Source organism: Spinacia oleracea, chromosome 6 (genome assembly GCF_020520425.1).
Source record: "Spinacia oleracea cultivar Varoflay chromosome 6, BTI_SOV_V1, whole genome shotgun sequence".
Taxonomy (NCBI): Eukaryota; Viridiplantae; Streptophyta; class Magnoliopsida; order Caryophyllales; family Amaranthaceae; genus Spinacia; species Spinacia oleracea.
Window position 1 is genome coordinate 11,029,792 of NC_079492.1, and position 21,029 is coordinate 11,050,820.

Here is a 21,029-nt window from a genome sequence, read left to right on the forward strand (position 1 = left end):
TGTAATCAGTGGAGTGTTGGGGCTGCTGACTCTAGGCTAAATGGTGCAACCTAGTTGGTTCGTTTTCCTTGAGTTAGCTTAGGTTGTAATCTGTTTTGAGCTAATATTATCTTACTTTCTTAGGAAAAAAAAAGGAAAAGAGATTGGCCATATATAAGTCTGACGAGGCTCTATCCTAAAAGCCAATTGGTTATAGAAAAGTAGCCGTTAACTCATATACTACCTCCGTTTCGTAAAGATCTTTATTGTTACTATTTACACAAATATTAAATTAAATGTAGAAAACTTGGTTAAATATAATAAAATATGAATAAAATAAGAAAAATATGTAAAAAAGTATTTGTGTTTTAAGGAAAAAATAATAAAGTTAAAGAAAATTGGGAAAAATTATTCATGTTATCCTCCACACTTCCATTTTTTCACCGCTTTCTCTCTCGGAGGTTCTGTTGTTGCCCAGTTATTCCTTAAGTTTTTTTCTTCATCCTTCCCATCTCAATTTCCGGGGGTTTCGTGATTGAGTTGTACGGTCTACTAAAAACCCTCGCTTAGACGTTTCCATATATACATGAGGTCATGAGCCCCATAGTATAATAGAAGATCATACGAGATTTAAAAAGTATATGACACACTTAAACATAAACTATTAAACTGACGTAAGACTAGATGGACTCCTTATTTTCCTTCCTATCACTACAAAAACGCCTCATATGCCACATTACAATAATACCAAAACAACCCATCTCTAATCACATTTTACATTATCCATAAAAACACTATAAAAAATTGTACCATTAACGACGGAAAATTCCGTCGCTAAAGGTCAATAATCGTTGATTAATGACGAGATTTCCTGTCGTGAATTTGTCATAAAAGGGGGCCGTGGTTAATGGAAAATTCCGTCGTTAATCCGTCGTAAAAGACATTTGCGACAGTTGTTCCCGTCTTTGTTTGGCTGTTAGCCCCGTCGCAAAAAACTTTTGCGACGGGATTTTGACCCGTCGTAATTAGGTTGTTGTTAAAGGTACAAATTCTTGTAGTGAAAGTTAATATTTAAAATATATTTATTGAGACGAATCTAATAAGACAACACATAATTATGTTTTTTCCTAAATATAAATCACAAAAGAAAATAAAAAACCTTGTGTGATCAGTGTCAAAATCTAATTATGTCATCTAATAAGAAACGAGTAAGTATATGACTATGTAAAAGATAGAGTTTGACTCATTCAACTCTCATATTAAGTGAACTCCTAATGGCTGTTATTTGTTTGAAAATTCTATTCGAGTTATTCCAACTGAAGACCAAGTATACAAGTAATAGTCTTAAGTCAACAATGACGTATTAGTTTAGGATATAACGTTAGAGAAAGGTTTGAAAGCATAAAAAACGTCATCGTGTTAGCATTTTCTTTGTAGGACCAAACAGACTGATTGAAAAATATATATTATTGTACGTTACAAAGAAGTTGTGGAACTTATCGATGCGAAGGTATTGCATTAATTTGTTCATATACTTTGTTTAATGGCTAAAGAAATAGGATGGTTTTCTCTATTCCTCTCAACCTATTTGCCAATTATATTCTCGTTCATTTTCAAATCAGTAAACGCTCAGTGGGGAAGTTACTGCCCAAGTAACACTATGTTCGCAAACAATAGCCAATATCAAGCCAATCTAAACACCGTCTTAAGTTATCTCTCCTCCAACGCTACCAACCCCAAAGGCTACCATCAAGCGGTTTCTAGCAACAACGACAACACGAATAGCGAGGTTGTCTATGGCCACTTCCTCTGCCAAGGGGATTTGAGCCCAAGCTCATGCCATGACTGTGTTACCACTGCCACTACGTATGACCTCCCTAAGAAAAACTGTCCTAATGGAAAAGTTGCAATGATATCGTACGACACGTGTATGGTTAGGTATTCAAACCAATCCTTTTTTGGTAAAATGGACGGATGGCCAGGGTGGCTATTGTCGAATGATAATAATGTGACGGGGAACATTGTTGCGATTAAAGCGAAAATTAGAACAAACTTATCTGATTCGATGAACTGAACGAAGAACAATTGTTGCGTCGTGGACACCCACTGTCCTAAAAGACGATTCCGCGCTACCTCCCGGTGCAGTAGAACAGAATGCGGTCGCCCTTCAGGATTAGCGCAACTCCGACATTGTGTGCACTCACAAAGCCGGATGGAGTCAGAACGTATGCCCAAAACCGAGAGCAATTTTGTGTGAGAGTAAGAATGTGTTTTCGTATTTTGTGTGTATGATTTTCTGTGTGAAGGGAACTGAAACTCTGATTTAAATAATTAGAAGGAAAGCATTGCAACAGACAAAAACGGCTGAGGGAATGAATGTTGCAACAGCCAAAAACGGTCAGAGACATTGAATGTAGTAACGGACGTAATTAATCCAACGGTTACGTAATCAATACAGATTCCCGTAACAATGACTTAAGCAAAACGGTCCAGTTACCAAAAAGAATAGGGTTGACCCACAAAACCCACCCCACGCCCGCGAACCGCATTCCCAAGTACCAAGTACCAAGTACCAAGTACCAAGGCCCAAGTCCCAAGTACCAAGGCCCAAGTCCCAAGGCCCACGGCCCACGTGTTAGGTTATGATTCATATGACAGTTCATAAATCATGCGGAAAAACCATAAAGCCAGGAAACATATTATTTACACATAATCATTTAGCATAGTTTAGATGCATACTCTTTGTTGCGTGCCTTCCCTAGCTGCGCCCGAACCGAACAAGAACAAGTCTTTAGGACTCCAAGTGTCGTCCCTCCGTAGATAGTCCACAGCACGTCCGGATCCGCCTTAAGATTGACCAACTAGAATCGCCCTTAAGGTTCTAATATTTTCGGTTAGGTAGGCAAGAATATTGGCTGATTTTTCTGCTTAAAAATCTTAGTTTTGAATACTTAAAACTTGTGTATAAATAATGACCCCTAGGCCTTTATTTATAGAGTTATGGAAAGGGAATCGTAATCCTAGTAGGATACGAATTAATTGAAATTAGAATCCTACATGAATTCTATTTAATTAATTTATCCAATTAGGAATAGGAATTTAATCATACACTAACTCTTGTAGATTTAGGAATCACGCATGAGCACAAACTCACACACACACGGCAGCCACAAGGGCTGCCCATGCGCGTGCGAGCAGCAGCCCACGCAGCGCGGCCCACGCATCCGTGGCCTTGGCGCGCGCTGGGCCTGCCTTGCGGTAGGCCTGGGCGCTGCCTTGGCTGGGCTTGTGGCGCGCGTGCTTGCTGGGCGATGGCCCGGCTTCGTGCTGGGCCTTCGTCCGGCAGGCCTCGTCCGATGCTAATTCGTACGATACGCTTCCGATTAAATTTCCAGTTCCGGAATTTATTTCCGATACGAACAATATTTAATATTTCCGATTCCGGAATTAATTTCCGTTTCGAACAAATATTTAATATTTCCGTTTCCGGAATTATTTTCCGATTCCGGTAATATTTCCGATTCTGACAATATTTCCGTTTCCGGCAATATTTCCGATTCTGGTAATATTTCCATTTCCAATAATATTTTCCGATACGTACCATGTTTCCGTTTCCGGCAACATCTACGACTTGGATAATATTCATATTTCCGATACGATCCATATTTCCGTTTCCGGCAATATCATCGTTTCCGGAGTATTCATTTCTTGCCTGTGACGATCTTAGCTCCCACTGAAACCAAGATCCGTCGGTTCCGAATATTCATAGATGGAGTATTTAATGCCATTAAATACTTGATCCGTTTACGTACTATTTGTGTGACCCTACGGGTTCAGTCAAGAGTAAGCTGTGGATTAATATCATTAATTCCACTTGAACTGAAGCGGCCTCTAGCTAGGCATTCAGCTCACTTGATCTCACTGAATTATTAACTTTGTTAATTAATACTGAACCGCATTTATTAGACTTAACATAGAATGCATACTTGGACCAAGGGCATTATTTCCTTCAGTCTCCCACTTGTCCTTAGGGACAAGTGTGCATTTCCTAATTCCTTTGTCGTTCGATGCTTGCTCTTGAACATAAGGTAAGAGTTGTCATCCTTATTATGTCCAGAGGCGTTCCTCGGTTTCAGAGTTCAACTGATCAAATAAACAGATAATCATAGCCTATGATTCATCCGAGCACGGCCATGCATTTCACAGTTTCTAGCTCTCCGAGTGGCCTTGTACAACTTTTAAGCATCTCTTCCCGATTTATGGGAGGACAATCCCAATCTTGCGATCTTGAGATTAGACTTCGTTTGATAGGTGATTACCTGAGCGTTGCCTTTATAGCCTCCTTTTACGGTGCGACGGTTGGTCAACGTCAAAGCAACCAGTTCTCAAACAAGTAATCTCAAATCACTCAGGTATTGAGGATTTAGTGTCTAATAATTTAATGAAATTTACTTATGACAGACTTTCATCTCTTACAGTAAAGTTTCATAGGTCTTGTCCGATACTAGTCTTCCCAAAGTAAGTATCTATGCAAATGATTATGACATTGCCATGTCCACATAGTTCAAGAAACAGAACTACTAGTCATCTTGCATTCTAATCGTCTAACGTTTTCTATGCGTCCAATTTTATAGAAAACTCCGATTAGGGACCATTTTCAACCTTTGACATTCAAGTTCACTTGATAGACATTTCTTAGTCACAGGACTGGTCCTGACAGTCTATCTTGAATATATCGTCAAATTGAAGGGACTCATCATTTAATAAACCACAAATTAAATGGAAAAATGAATTCCTTTCATTTATTGTGAATGATTAACCAATAATGTTTTACAAAGATTTAAACTCTAAAACTTTAAAACATTAAACAGAGACATCAAAGCCATTCTCCAATATGCTTGATTCCCATAGCTGCAGTGTGCGAGTTGTGCTTCGCTTGCGGTAGAGGTTTAGTTAATGGATCTGATATGTTGTCATCAGTTCCAATTTTGCTTATCTCGACTTCTTTTCTTTCAACGAACTCTCGTAGAAGGTGAAATCTACGAAGTACATGCTTGATTCTCTGGTGGTGTCTAGGCTCTTTTGCCTGTGCAATAGCTCCGTTATTATCACAATACAGGGCTATTGGTCCTTTAATGGAGGGGACTACACCAAGTTCTCCTATGAACTTCCTTAGCCATATAGCTTCCTTTGCTGCTTCATGTGCAGCAATGTACTCCGCTTCAGTTGTAGAATCCGCAATGGTGCTTTGCTTAGCACTTTTCCAGCTTACTGCTCCTCCGTTGAGGCAGAAGACAAACCCAGACTGTGATCTGAAATCATCTTTGTCGGTTTGGAAACTTGCGTCCGTATAGCCTTTAACAATTAATTCATCATCTCCACCATAGACCAGGAAGTCATCTTTGTGCCTTTTCAGGTACTTCAGAATGTTCTTGGCAGCAGTCCAATGCGCCTCTCCTGGGTCTGACTGGTATCTGCTCGTAGCACTGAGTGCGTACGCAACATCCGGGCGTGTACATATCATAGCATACATTATTGAACCAATCAATGATGCATATGGAATCCCATTCATTCGTCTGCGCTCATCAAGTGTTTTTGGGCACTGAGTCTTGCTTAGAGTCATTCCATGAGACATGGGTAGGTAGCCTCGCTTGGAGTCCGCCATCTTGAACCTATCAAGCACCTTATTGATATAAGTGCTTTGACTAAGTCCAATCATCTTTTTAGATCTATCTCTGTAAATCTTGATGCCCAATATGTACTGTGCTTCTCCTAGATCCTTCATCGAAAAACATTTCCCAAGCCAAATCTTGACAGAGTTCAACATAGGAATGTCATTTCCGATAAGCAATATGTCGTCGACATATAATACTAGGAAAGCAATTTTGCTCCCACTGACCTTCTTGTATACACAAGATTCGTCCGCGTTCTTGATGAAACCAAAGTCACTGACTGCTTCATCAAAACGTATATTCCAGCTCCTGGATGCCTGCTTCAATCCGTAGATTGACTTCTTTAGCTTGCATACCTTTTTAGCATTCTTTGGATCCTCAAAACCTTCAGGCTGTGTCATAAACACAGTTTCTGTTAAAACGCCGTTTAAGAAAGCAGTTTTGACATCCATCTGCCATATTTCGTAATCGTAATATGCAGCGATTGCTAACATTATTCGAATAGACTTTAGCATTGCAACTGGTGAAAAGGTTTCATCGTAATCCACACCGTGGACTTGCCTGTAACCTTTTGCAACCAATCTAGCTTTGAAAACTTCAAGTTTTCCATCCTTGTCCTTTTTCAGTTTGAAAACCCATTTGCTTCCAATGGCTTGGTAGCCATCTGGCAAATCGACCAAATCCCATACTTGGTTTTCAGACATGGAGTCTAATTCAGATTGCATGGCTTCTTGCCATTGCTTGGAGCTAGGGCTCGTCATAGCTTGCTTGTAAGTCGCAGGTTCATCACTTTCAAGTAATAGAACGTCATAGCTCTCGTTCGTCAAAATACCTAAGTACCTTTCCGGTTGAGATCTATATCTTTGCGATCTACGCGGGGTAACATTTCTAGATTGACCATGATTCTCACCAGATTCTTCTAAAGATCTCTGAGTTTCATCCTGAATGTCATCTTGAGCATTCTCTAGAGTTTGTTGTTCGACTCGAATTTCTTCGAGGTCTACTTTTCTCCCACTTGTCATTTTGGAAATGTGATCCTTCTCCAAAAAGACACCATCTCGAGCAACAAACACTTTGTTCTCAGATGTATTGTAGAAGTAATACCCCTTTGTTTCCTTTGGATAGCCCACAAGGATACATTTGTCAGATTTTGGATGAAGTTTGTCTGAAATTAATCGTTTGACGTATACTTCACATCCCCAAATCTTAAGAAAAGACACATTTGGAGGCTTTCCAAACCATAATTCGTATGGAGTCTTTTCGACAGCTTTAGACGGAGCTCTATTTATAGTGAGTGCAGCTGTATTTAGTGCATGTCCCCAAAATTCTAATGGAAGTTCGGCCTGACCCATCATTGACCTGACCATGTCTAGCAAGGTTCTGTTCCTCCGTTCTGACACACCGTTCCATTGTGGTGTTCCAGGAGGGGTCAATTCTGATAGAATTCCACATTCTTTCAGATGGTTATCAAATTCATAGCTCAGATATTCACCGCCTCTATCAGACCGCAGTGCCTTGATCTTCTTGCCTAATTGATTCTCTACTTCACTCTGAAATTCCTTGAATTTGTCAAAGGATTCAGACTTATGCTTCATTAGGTAGACATAACCATACCTACTGAAGTCATCAGTGAAAGTGATAAAGTAGCTGAAACCACCTCTAGCATTTGTACTCATTGGTCCACATACATCTGTATGGATTAAACCCAATAGTTCATTTGCTCTTTCTCCAACTTTAGAGAAAGGTTGCTTTGTCATTTTGCCAAGTAAACATGATTCGCATTTACCATAATCCTCTAAGTTAAATGGTTCTAGAATTCCTTCCCTTTGAAGTCTTTCTAAGCGTTTCAAGTTTATATGGCCTAATCGACAATGCCACAGATAGGTGAGATCTGAATCATCCTTTTTGGCCTTTTTGGTATTTATGTTATATACTTTTTTGTCGTGATCTAATAAATAAAGTCCATTGACTAATCTAGCAGATCCATAAAACATCTCTTTAAAATAAAACGAACAACTATTGTCTTTTATTATAAAGGAAAATCCCTTAGCATCTAAGCAAGAAACTGAAATGATGTTTTTAGTAAGACTTGGAACATGGAAACATTATTCCAGTTCCAAAACTAGCCCGGAGGGCAACGACAAATAGTAAGTTCCTACGGCTAATGCAGCAATCCGTGCTCCATTTCCCACTCGTAGGTCGACTTCACCCTTGCTTAACTTTCTACTTCTTCTTAGTCCCTGTGGATTGGAACATAAGTGTGAGCCACAACCTGTATCTAATACCCAAGAAGTTGAATTAGCAAGTATACAGTCTATAACGAAAATACCTGAAGATGGAACGACTGTTCCGTTCTTCTGATCTTCCTTTAGCTTCAAGCAATCTCTCTTCCAATGCCCCTTCTTCTTGCAGTAGAAGCATTCGGATTCAGAAGTGGGTTGACTGACCTTCCTCTTTGCAGATTTGGCGCCAGTTTGCTTAGTTGGGCTGGCCTTGTTGCCACCTTTCTTAGCATTCCTCTTCTTTCCAGATTTCTTGAACTTGCCCCCACGCACCATAAGCACATCCTGCTTATCACTTTTGAGCGTCTTTTCAGCGGTCTTCAGCATACCGTGAATCTTAGTGAGCGTTTTGTCCAGACTATTCATACTGTAGTTCAGTTTGAACTGATCATACCCGCTATGAAGAGAATGGAGGATGGTGTCTATAGCCATTTCCTGAGAAAATTGCTGATCCAGCCGACTCATATTCTCAATGAGTCCAATCATTTTGAGAACATGTGGACTTACGGGCTCGCCTTTCTTAAGCTTGGTCTCAAGAATTTGCCTATGAGTCTCGAATCTTTCGACTCGAGCCAGATCTTGGAACATGTTCTTCAACTCACTGATGATTGTGAAAGCATCTGAGTTGATGAACGTTTTCTGCAGATCCGCACTCATGGTGGCGAGCATTAGACATTTCACATCCTTGTTGGCATCAATCCAACGATTGAGGGCTGCCTGAGTGACCCCGTCGCCTGCAGCTTCGGGCATCGCCTCATCTAGGACATACTCCTTTTCTTCCTGCATAAGAACTATTTGCAAGTTCCTTTGCCAGTCAAGGAAGTTTTTCCCGTTCAACTTCTCCTTTTCGAGAATTGATCGAATGTTGAATGAATTGTTGTTTGCCATATTAAAAACTACAATTGAAAAGAATAAACAAATAAATAACCATTCACAGTTTCTCTTAATAAACTTAAATTCTAGCATACATGCATAATTCAATGTTTATTAAGCATTTTATTCAAGTTATGTGTTCCGGCAGGTGTGAATAAAATGATTCCAAGATCCTAAAATCATTGAAGAACTAAGCACAGTTTGTCGACTTAATCCTAGAACATCTTAGGTAAGCAAAAGCTTTTTGCTAATAGTCTAGAAACTATTCTTGGTTGATAGGTACGTCTAAGAACTTATTAGGTAAACCTATCGAATTTGCCACGACATAAAAGGACTCCTTACTTATATCGTTGAGTTTCACCAAAACTAACATGTACTCACAATTATTTGTGTACCTTGCCCCTTTAGGACCAATAAGTAACACCTCGCTGAGCGAAAACTATTACTAGATTGATGTAAAGGATATCCAAGCAAGTGTATATTTTGGCATGGCACCTTTTAACTCAATTTTTAAGTTTGGAACTTAAGGCTCTTACTATGTTGGTTAGATTTTAAGTGAACTAAAATCCTTAATCATGCAACATAATCAAGCTTTTGATCTCATGCATTTTAAGACATATTTAAAACAATAAATAACTTAAAACATGCATAAGATATTTGTGATCTAGTATGGCCCGACTTCATCTTGAAGCTTTGACTTCAAAGTCCGTCTTGAAAATCTCCGTGGGAGGCACCATTTTCTTCAAATAGGATAAGCTATAACTAATTACAACTATTTGATGGTTCGCAGACCATATTTGAATTGAAAAATAACTTTGGTACTTTAGACCAATTACATTCAAATTAATGGTACGCAGACCATATTTTCTATCCTATTTGGGCCATACTAGTCACTTCATAACCTGCAAAACAGTACATATACAATATATACCATTCACCCATTCATTATCATGAATGGCCCACATAGCTGGTTAGTAAAACACATTATGCATCACGTGTTAGGTTATGATTCATATGACAGTTCATAAATCATGCGGAAAAACCATAAAGCCAGGAAACATATTATTTACACATAATCATTTAGCATAGTTTAGATGCATACTCTTTGTTGCGTGCCTTCCCTAGCTGCGCCCGAACCGAACAAGAACAAGTCTTTAGGACTCCAAGTGTCGTCCCTCCGTAGATAGTCCACAGCACGTCCGGATCCGCCTTAAGATTGACCAACTAGAATCGCCCTTAAGGTTCTAATATTTTCGGTTAGGTAGGCAAGAATATTGGCTGATTTTTCTGCTTAAAAATCTTAGTTTTGAATACTTAAAACTTGTGTATAAATAATGACCCCTAGGCCTTTATTTATAGAGTTATGGAAAGGGAATCGTAATCCTAGTAGGATACGAATTAATTGAAATTAGAATCCTACATGAATTCTATTTAATTAATTTATCCAATTAGGAATAGGAATTTAATCATACACTAACTCTTGTAGATTTAGGAATCACGCATGAGCACAAACTCACACACACACGGCAGCCACAAGGGCTGCCCATGCGCGTGCGAGCAGCAGCCCACGCAGCGCGGCCCACGCATCCGTGGCCTTGGCGCGCGCTGGGCCTGCCTTGCGGTAGGCCTGGGCGCTGCCTTGGCTGGGCTTGTGGCGCGCGTGCTTGCTGGGCGATGGCCCGGCTTCGTGCTGGGCCTTCGTCCGGCAGGCCTCGTCCGATGCTAATTCGTACGATACGCTTCCGATTAAATTTCCAGTTCCGGAATTTATTTCCGATACGAACAATATTTAATATTTCCGATTCCGGAATTAATTTCCGTTTCGAACAAATATTTAATATTTCCGTTTCCGGAATTATTTTCCGATTCCGGTAATATTTCCGATTCTGACAATATTTCCGTTTCCGGCAATATTTCCGATTCTGGTAATATTTCCATTTCCAATAATATTTTCCGATACGTACCATGTTTCCGTTTCCGGCAACATCTACGACTTGGATAATATTCATATTTCCGATACGATCCATATTTCCGTTTCCGGCAATATCATCGTTTCCGGAGTATTCATTTCTTGCCTGTGACGATCTTAGCTCCCACTGAAACCAAGATCCGTCGGTTCCGAATATTCATAGATGGAGTATTTAATGCCATTAAATACTTGATCCGTTTACGTACTATTTGTGTGACCCTACGGGTTCAGTCAAGAGTAAGCTGTGGATTAATATCATTAATTCCACTTGAACTGAAGCGGCCTCTAGCTAGGCATTCAGCTCACTTGATCTCACTGAATTATTAACTTTGTTAATTAATACTGAACCGCATTTATTAGACTTAACATAGAATGCATACTTGGACCAAGGGCATTATTTCCTTCACCACGGCCCACGGCCCGCGGCCCACGGCCCACGGCCCGCGGCCCACGGCCCGCGGCCCACGGCCCGCGCCCGGCACGGCGCGCGCGTGTGTGTGATGTGTCCACCCATACCATTCTCACACTTTCTTAAACAAGAGTTACACTCATTCCCCAACTAATAAACAAGAGGAATATGAAGAGTTTTTCCAATGTGGGACTCTTGAATTTTCACTCACCCTTTTTTCCTTTGTGTTTCCCAATGAGAATTTCCAACAATCCCCCACAGGTTCGAATATGCGGAAAAGAAAGAAAAGAAAGGAGAAGGATATTGGTTTTGGGCAAACAAAACAATTGAATAGGTGTCAATGTCTTTCGACTTGAATTAACACTTAGTGACATTTAAGCTATGATCTCTTTCCTACCAAGTGACTTTCGTATTGAACTTGATAGGGAGATAGAAACCCGTCACTTAAAGCACGCAACTGAATATGTATGACATTCTGACTCCGCGAATAAAGTGACGCCTTATACTGGCCATACGTCCGACCTGGATATGCTCATAGGTGCTCTAGAGAATAGCCCACATCGCAATTCTCATAGGAAGCGGCCACACTTCCACACCTACGTAGGTGAATCCCATCAAGTGTGAGCTACATTCACACCACCAAACATATGGTATGGGTTCATTAAGAGCCGTATGCTCAACCTCTTTCCTATTGTAGCAAGCACATTATAACATCTAGGGGATGGACAAAAAATAAAATTTTGTGCTTCCGAATTATAACAATAATGTCGTCCTTTGAACTCTGTGAGTAGGAGTTCATTATTTTACAATTCATTCAACGGGCTTCAGGCCCATCCCTTCCGATGTTTCCAAAACTAGTTTTCTACATAGGCCTTTCGTTAACGGATCCGCAATGTTCATTTCAGACTTTACATAGTCTAGTGATATCACCCCACTTGACAACAATTCTTTGATGGCCTTGTGCCTCAAACGAATGTGCCTTTTCTTCCCATTGTAGGCATGGTTGTTTGCCACAGCAATAGCCGCTTGCGAATCACAATGAAGTGCAACTGAAGGAGCTGGCTTCCCCCACAGCGGAATATCTGCAAGCACATTTCTCAACCATTCTGCCTCATGACCTGCCAATTCAAGAGCAATAAACTCAGATTCCATAGTAGACATAGCAGTACAAGATTGTTTACAAGATTTCCAAGACACAGCTCCACCCCCTAGGGTGAAAACATAACCACTGGTAGAGTTAATTTCATCATTGCCAGAAACCCAGTTAGCATCACAATAGCCTTCCAAAACTCCTGGAAACTTGGAGTAGTGCAAACTCCAATCCATGGTACCCTTAAGGTACCTGAGCAATCTCTTCAAAGCATCCCAATGTTCATGACTTGGGTTATGAGTATACCTGCTTAATCTACTCACAGAATAAGCAATGTCAGGTCTAGTGTAGTTCATCAGAAACATAACACTACCAATAATCTTAGCATATTCAGATTGGCTAACAGGATCACCATTATTTTTCCTTAAGTGGATGCTTGGATCATAGGGAGTCCTAACTGGATCGACGTCAAAAGAGTTAAATTTTTTAAGTAACTTTTCAACATAGTGAGCTTGGCTAAGACAAATGCCATTTGGAGTTCTCTTGATTTTCACTCCTAAAATCACATCTGCCTCACCCATATCTTTCATTTCAAACTTAGAACTTAGAAAACTTTTTGTCTCATTTACTCGATCCAAATTAGTCCCAAAAATTAACATATCATCCACATAAAGACAAATAATCACACAACCATCAGAATCATGCTTAGAGTAAACACAAGAATCACCTTCATTTACATGGAACCCATTACCTGTCATAGTCTTGTCAAATTTGTCATGCCATTGCTTTGGAGCTTGCTTAAGCCCATACAAGGACTTGACTAATTTACAAACCTTATTCTCTTGACCAGGAACAACAAACCCTTCCGGTTGAACCATGTAAATTTCCTCATCCAAATCACCATTTAAGAATGCAGTTTTAACATCCATTTGATGCACAACAAGATCATGAATGCAAGCAAGAGCAATCAAAGTTCTAATAGTAGCAATTTTAGTGACAGGAGAATAAGTATCAAAATAATCAATACCATGCCTTTGGGTGAATCCCCTTACCACAATTCTAGCCTTATACTTGTCAATGGATCCAGTGGATTTCAATTTTTTCCTAAAGATCCATTTACAAGTAATGGGCTTGCAACCCCTAGGCAGATCAACCAACTCCCAAGTATTGTTACTTAGGATTGACTGAAGTTCACTATCTATTGCCTCTTTCCAAAACACTGCATCAACAGATTTCATAGCCTCTTCATAGGTCCTAGGATCATCTTCCAAAATAAAGACATAAACAAAGTCATCATCAATCAAGTAAGGTTCAGTTAAGAAAGCAGTAATAAAATCATCACCATAACTGGTTTCCTTTCTTGCCCTCTTGCGATTGTTGCGATTAAAGCGAAAATTAGAACAAACTTATCTGATTCGATGAACTGAACGAAGAACAATTGTTGCGTCGTGGACACCCACTGTGCTAAAAGACGATTCCGCGCTACCTCCCGGTGCAGTAGAACAGAATGCGGTCGCCCTTCAGGATTAGCGCAACTCCGACGTTGTGTGCACTCACAAAGCCGGATGGAGTCAGAACGTATGCCCAAAACCGGCTGAGGGAATGAATGTTGCAACAGCCAAAAACGGTCAGAGACATTGAATGTAGTAACGGACGTAATTAATCCAACGGTTACGTAATCAATACAGATTCCCGTTACCAAAAAGAATAGGGTTGACCCACAAAACCCACCCCACGCCCGCGAACCGCATTCCCAAGTCCCAAGTCCCAAGTCCCAAGTACCAAGTACCAAGTACCAAGTACCAAGGCCCAAGGCCCACGGCCCACGGCCCACGGCCCACGGCCCACGGCCCGCGGCCCGCGCCCGGCCCGGCGCGCGCGTGTGTGTGATGTGTCCACCCATACCATTCTCACACTTTCTTAAACAAGAGTTACACTCATTCCCCAACTAATAAACAAGAGGAATATGAAGAGTTTTTCCAATGTGGGACTCTTGAATTTTCACTCACCCTTTTTTCCTTTGTGTTTCCCAATGAGAATTTCCAACAAACATGACCCGTTATAAGGAACTGATATATAACATGATGTACAATGTGATTGGCGAACAAGCTCCCATTGGCTTGCAGAAGAAATTCGCAATTGATTCTGCAAGTTATAATACGACCTCACATGACTCCCAAACCATATATGGGTTGGGGCAGTGTACACCGGATTTGACCCCAAGTGATTGTCATAGATGCTTGAAGAATGGTATTGCGCAGTTGGAGGTGGCTACAGGTTCGCGATATTGGCAGCCTAGTTGTGTTGTCCGCTATGAGATATATCCTTTCTTTGATTTATCATCGCTCAATCCCGCACCTCAGCCTTTGCCAGCACCTCCACAACAGTCTCCCGCCAGTAATTCCATCTACTCTAGAGGTACGTTAAATGTAGTCCTGTTGCAGATTAGTAAATTGACTGTTACCTACATGTGAGTTGTCTCATAATTAGAATGGTCTTAAACATTTCGTTGGTCATGTTCTAATCTTATACTAATCTTAAAAATGTATGGCCCCCTAATCAAAATCAGAATGTTGCGATTAGAAAAACAGTAATTAATTGGCTGAAGTAGAAAATTTTAAATAAATAAAAACGAAATTGCATCACTGATTACAACCAAAACGAAATTTCATCGGAAGTTAGAACTCCAGTGATACTAATCGATCAAGTAATAGGTCTGGTCCAACCAACTAAAAAAGCTTTGATTCAAAATTACAACAAAAAAATTCCAAAATTACATCAATAATTCAATCTAACAAGTAAAAATAAGAACACAAATTGTAAGAGCGCGTCTCATGTGTGATCAACCATACCAACAACTTGATAGTGTGACGAACGTGCACAACTCTTTCACGCACAACTACTATATATGGATCGAGAAGGTTATTGACTAGTGTTACTTGACTTTCTATGTTGTATTACTTATACATTGTATTCGCTGTTACTCTTCTTGTTTTATTGCAATTTCTTGAATTTAATTTTAAATGTTTCTTGTATAAAAATATATGGCCTAAAAATTACAGAGTATAAAGTTACCTCCCCTAAAACTATAAAAGTACTTCTCTTTAACTATAAACTATATCAGTAACTTTACTAAACCTATAAAAGTACCTCCCCTAAAACTATAAAAGCTTCTTACTTGAAACTATAAAAGTATATAAGTATCTTGACTAAAACGTACTATAAAAGTATCTAGCTTAAAACTATAAAAGTAACTGACATATAACTATAAAAGTAACCGACTTATACCTATAAAAGTAACTTTCCTAAAGCAAAACTGCAATTAACCTCCGTTAATGGGTTTTGAACGCGCTGAGCTTATTTATAAGTGTTAACATGCCACACCATCAAGTTGATGGTGTGACTGTAACATAGAAGACTTTAGGAAATTGTAATCTCATGAATACAAAACTACCTCAGCAAGTTTTTTAATTGATTGTTCTTCTACACATCCCAAATTACACTCCTTCTCAATTCCCAGAAAATAGAGCATTACAAATGATCGATAAAAAAATTAGGAATTACAATTTTGAATTGAAGAGAGAAAGTACAAATTTTCCTTTTAAGTAAATAAAAAAATTTGTGTGCCCCTGATCTATGGTATTTTACTGTACATCCAACCTAGGGCGTAAAAAGTAAAAAATAGAACTCATTCAAGGTAAAAAGTGACCCAAACCGAAGATAAAAGTGAACCCGATCAAAGATAAAAGTGAACCCGATCAAAGATATAAGTTACCTTATTCGAGGACCAAAATTACCTTTACTCAAGGATTAATGTGACCATAACCTATGAAAAATGTACACCCTAACAATAAACAATGAATTAAAGTTACTCTGATAAAGAGTGATATTGTTGTTACAAGTTATAACTATGACCAATATAACACCAACAATAAGAAAACACCAATACACAAGTGTGATATACGTTGTACACTATGTGGGGCTTGAACCCACACCATGTACAATATTGTACATTGATCTACCATTTGAGCTAATAGCCTTGAAAATAAGGTAACATATAACTACAATAAAGAAAAGTAATAACATCAATAATGGTAACCAAAAAAAATATAACATGCAGTGGCGGAGCCATGATTTTTGTTTTGGGGTGACGGTAGTGGCATATCCAGGATTTTTAGAGTGTCGTGTCTGGTGATCTTCAACAACAGACAATATATACTAAAAAAATACACCGTCCTAAAATTAATAAATATTCATAATACAATCAAATACCTACAAAATTATTACAATTATTCTCTATGAGTTTCGTGTCCCAGGTGAAAATTAAGAATAACTTTATTTAAGCGGGTATTTGAATAACCGTTTGATTTGAATTGAATTTGGATACTGTTATTCAAAACTCTAAGAGACCGTTTGTTTCCAAAGACATGTCTATCCCCATAGTTATAAGCGACGTTTTATCTGGTTTTTTAGTCACCTAAGAGATCAGTTCTAGATTATAACATGTCTCTTAGCTCTCAGCTAATTTATTTATTTTTAATCAATTTTTCTTTGGGGGTCGGTGGACCCCTTTGCACCCATATGACTCCGCCACTGAGAATATGTGCGAATAACCTTCCTTTCTTAGGCCGCCACACAGTATATTATCGTAAATCGGTCTTTTTGAAAAAATTGTGAAAAGTAAATATATAATGATGTTTCTCATTTAACCCAAAATGTATGTATGAAGGGAAAACTGTTTCGACAAAGGTGATTATTGCTATCGTCGTCCCCTCATTGGCCGTCTTGGTGGTTTTACTTCTAGTAAGACATATTTGCATCAAATGCAAGAAAAAGGAGTATGCCATTGCTGGTGAGATGAATATAATCCCTCCATTCACCCCACTACTTTTGGTTATAATGAGAAAAAAAAAATCTGATCCTTTTTTTTATGGCTAAGTAATCGTTTGTTGAATGATGTTAAGGTGAAGATGTTACAATCGCCGAGTCCTTGCGTTATGACCTAGCTACGCTTCAGTCCGCAACGACTAACTTTTCAAATGATAATAAGCTAGGACAAGGTGGATTTGGCGTTGTTTATAAGGTAATACTGCTACAAAAAACTAATTTTATAGAGATAAAGAGTTTTGTCTTTGAATATTTCAAATTTGTCTCAAAATGGTGATTAGAGACGGATTTAAGACGGAAAGAAGCGTCTCAATTGAGTTGAAAATTTTGAAACTGCATATACAATTCCATCTGAATATCAATTCAAAGACGTACATAATTTTAATAACCCGTCTCAAAATTCGTCTATAATAATGTGTAATTGTGTAGTGTACAAAGAAAAGTATAGCATATCACACACAGGATTTTCAAAAATCTTGTTTTTCTATAAAAAGTTACGGTATCGTATTTGAATGAAAATGATTTTATGCCATGAATTTAAGTATCATGGAATAGACAAAAATAAAACAATTGTCACTATCCGTTCTCTTTTGGCTGCAACATTTTGATTTACAAAAAACTGTCAAGTCGATATTTTCTAATATGAAAACATATTTTAAGGTTATACCTAGTAAATAACAATAACACAAAAAAATAAATTCATAAGGTTATAATTGAAAAAGTGATACTACCTCCGTTTCAAAAAGATCTTTGCGCTTTGAAAAATGTGTCCAAAAATCAAATCTTTGACCATAAATTTTCACTATTATATCTATCAAAAATTATCATGAGATATCTTGTTAGATTTATCTCGAAATGTATTTTATAAATATCAAATTTTTATAATTTTTTGTCATACGAAATTGGATATATTAATGGTCAAACATTGCACCGAATTCAGTGCAAATAGTAAGTATAATTTTTTTTTTGAAACGGAGGTAGTAGTATTTTTGAGGTGATGATTAACAAAATGACCTTATATTAATAATGATTCAATTTTCTACATCTTTTCCATAGGGGACACTATCAAATGGGCAACAGATAGCTGTAAAGAGGTTGTCTAAGAATTCCAAACAAGGATTACAAGAATTCACAAACGAGGTCTTAGTAGTAGCCAAACTTCAACACAAGAATTTGGTTAGGCTATTGGGATTTTGTATTGAAGGGAAAGAAAAGTTGTTGGTTTATGAATATTTGCCCAATAAGAGCCTTGACTATTTTCTTTTTGGTATTACCGAGCATTTCATAGTTCTTACCCTGTATATATACTCCCTCCGTCCCGTAATACTCGAAATGCATTCCTTATAAAGCCGTTCCGGATTACTTGTAACGTTTTTATAAATGTAAACTTTTATTAATATTATATCAAATTCCACTACCCCCACCTCCACCACCTTAGCCCTTTAAAAGTTTGACACATATCCCACTACCTATATTAAAAAATACCACACTACCAATTACCATCTAATTAAATAATAAGTCAATTACAATGCATTAAACTTTGTGCCGATCAAACCGTTTCGAGTATTCCGGGAAGGAGGGAGTATATTCGTATAAAACTTTCATTTACGTCATCAATTTCTTTTGCCTCGTCTTGATTTTAGCATTTATATTCTATCTCATCGATGTGTAGATCTTGAAAATCAAAGGCTTCTAGATTGGCGTAAGCGTTGTAAAATTATAAGAGACATAGCTCGGGGAATGCTTTATCTCCATCACGATTCCCAGCTAAGAATTATACATCGAGATCTTAAAGCAAGTAATGTCTTGTTGGATGCGGACATGAATGCCAAAGTTTCAGATTATGGAATGGCAAGGATTTTTGGTGTAGATCAAACCCAAGACAACACAAATAGGGTTGTTGGAACATAGTAAGTATATTTCAATTAAGATAAAGTTTTTTTTTTTTTTTTTTGGTAAAGGTAAAGTTATATTAACAATCTCACCAAAACTGTTACAAGCACCCCTTGAGGTAGTTCTTCAAAGAAGAACAAGGGGGAAAAAACAACTCAAAACACCCAAAACTCTATAGAGAGGCAATCCACTCCTTATCTATACAACTTACTTTCTTTCCTATGGTATGTATGCATCTATTTTTTACAAGAAACTTTATGTTGTTTACAGTTTTGTCCACTCAACATATTGTAGCTTCCCAAAATCCCTTGTTTCTCACCTGCCAGAGCAGGTACACAGTAGCAGCAGTTGCAGCTAGCACCACTTCCAACTGCATTCTCAACAGCCTTAAGCTTCTGATAAAGTTTTTTACTTACTACGTACCTTCGTTTCAAAATGATATTTACACTTTTCGCTTTATTCTATTTTTTGCCATGAAAATTTACTATTTTATGTCTCTTAATCCACACCATTTTCACTCACCCACATTTTTACCCATCTACCATACTTTTTTTATATTTTATTATATCCACCCACATATTTACACAATTTTCTTACTTTGTCTCAATATTTGTGCAAATAGTAACCTTAAAGATCATTTTAAAAAGAAAGTAATCCAAGAAAAGTATTGTATATATATACTATTCACTGATTTCTAGCAGCATGTAAATTAAGTTGAATCGTTTTCAAAAAGATCGAATTCATATAATGTTGTCGTCCCTTTGTAGTGGCTATATGTCTCCAGAGTACGCAATGCACGGAATGATATCAAACAAATCAGATGTATACAGCTTTGGTGTCTTAGTCTTAGAAATAGTTAGTGGCAAGAGAAACAGTTCATTTTATTTATCAGGCGAAGCGGAAGACCTTCTAAGCTATGTAAGTATATGTTTTTCATTTTTGAAAGAACGGTAAGAAAGATTATACTAATGACAACCTAATAACGATGGGTTAAAAATCTCGTCGCAAAAGCATTTTGCGACGGGGCTAACAACCTAACAAAGACGGGAGAAACCGTCGCAAATGTCTTTTACGACGGGTTAACGACAGGATTTTCCATTAACGACGGGCCCCTTTTATGAAGGGTTCGCGACAGAAAATCCCGTCGATAATCAACGATTATTGGCCTTTAGCGACGGGATTTTCCATCGTTAATAGTACAATTTTTGTAGTGCGATTTGACTAAATTTTATAACAAAATTTAAACTATATATGCAGGCATGGAACCAGTGGAGAAACGGGTTGTTCTCGGTTTTCATTGATCCAACCATAAGGAACTCGTGCTCAATGGCTGATGCCATGAGATGCATACATCTCGGTTTGTTATGTGTTCAAGAGTCTGCAAATGATAGACCAACTATGGCAACAGTAGTCCTCACATTAGACAGCTACTCAGTTACTCTTCCGGTGCCTGAAGCCCCGGGTTCTTCTTAAAGAGTAGAGTTTCCAATAAGGAGATTGGTTCTGATAAATCATCAGGCAAGTCAGCATTATCGGCGAATGAAGTCTCCATTACAGAACTCGAACCTAGGTAGATGAAAACCAGATAGAAATGGTCGTCAAGAGTCATTGATTCGACAATGGCATGAATGGCTTGTTCAACAATTCCACTTTCTATTATTAAGGGGGAATTAATATAATGTACATCATTTAATATTTAATTTGCGATAAGCATTATTTGTTTGTTATCATGCAAAGGGGAATTTTGTTGAGTAATATGTATAGTATTTTGATGATTATGATCAAACACTATAAGAAATTGTATTATTAACGAGGGGAAATCCCGTCGCTAAAGGCCAACAATCGTTCATTGATGATGGGATTTTCTGTCGCGAGCCCGTCATAAAAGGGGGTCGTCGTTAATGACAAATCATGTCGTTAATCCGTGGTAAAAGACATTTGCGACGGTTGTTACCGTCACTACAAGAATTTGTAC

At 38.3% G+C, this 21,029-nt stretch overlaps 1 pseudogene; it reads left to right on the plus strand.

Annotated features, from left to right (window-relative positions):
• Positions 1-1,492: 1,492 nt before the first annotated feature.
• Positions 1,493-20,628, plus strand: LOC110779108 (cysteine-rich receptor-like protein kinase 44; annotated as a pseudogene).
• The last annotated feature ends 401 nt before the right edge of the window (positions 20,629-21,029 follow it).